The sequence below is a fragment of the Chiloscyllium plagiosum genome, chromosome 9 (assembly GCF_004010195.1).
Source record: "Chiloscyllium plagiosum isolate BGI_BamShark_2017 chromosome 9, ASM401019v2, whole genome shotgun sequence".
NCBI classification, from domain to species: Eukaryota; Metazoa; Chordata; class Chondrichthyes; order Orectolobiformes; family Hemiscylliidae; genus Chiloscyllium; species Chiloscyllium plagiosum.
The window spans coordinates 40,719,429-40,720,381 of record NC_057718.1 but is presented as its reverse complement, the minus strand read 5'-3'; positions in this window follow the sequence as shown (position 1 = coordinate 40,720,381).

Sequence of the window (953 nt, the reverse complement as noted above, 5' to 3'; positions counted from 1 at the left end):
TTTCATACCAGCTACCTTCCCCCCAACCCCACCCCCTCCCACTTATCTCTCAGCCCCCACCCACAAGCCTCATTTGTGATGAACAGCTTATGCCCGAAACGTCAACTCTCCCGCTCCTCGGATGCTGCCTGAATGGCTGTGCGTTTCCAGCACCACATTCTCGACTCTGATCTCCAGCAGCTGCAGTCCTCACTTTCTCCATGGATAACATAGTTAGCCAAGCATCAGGGCCTCACGATCTTGTTCAGATAATCCAAAATCTGGTTAATCAAATGCTGGATAATCGAGGCTCCTCTGTGTATATCTTATGCCTATAACTGAGGCTCATGTACCCATCTATTGAGAGCATTTGACCTCTGCTTCAACTTCTAAATGAGAGAACAAAATTACAGCAAGCCTGGAAATTACTTCAATCATTTAGTGAGGGAAATCTCTTCGATTTACTGGTGATCCATGACAGTTCAAGAAAGTGAAGATATAGAGTCATAGAGTCATAGAGATGTACAGCACAGAAACAGACCCTTCGGTCCAACTTGTCCATGCCGACCAGATATCCCAACCCAATCTAGTCCCACCTGCCAGCACCCAGCCCATATCCCTCCAAACCCTTCCTATTTATATACCCATCCAGATGCCTTTTAAATGTTGCAATTGTACCAACTTCCACCACTTCCTCTGGCAGTTCATTCCATACCCGTATCACCCTCTGCATGAAAATGTTGTCCCTTAGGTTCCTTTTATATCTTTTTCCCTCTCACCCTAAACCTATGCACTCTAGCTCTGGACACCCGCACCCCAGGGAAAAGACTTTGTCTATTTATCCTATCCATGCCCCTCATGATTTTATAAACATCTATAAGGTCACCCCTCAGCCTCCGATGCTCCAGGGAAAACAGCCCCAGCCTGTTCAGCCTCTCCCTGTAGCTCAAATCCTCCAACCCTGTCAACATCTT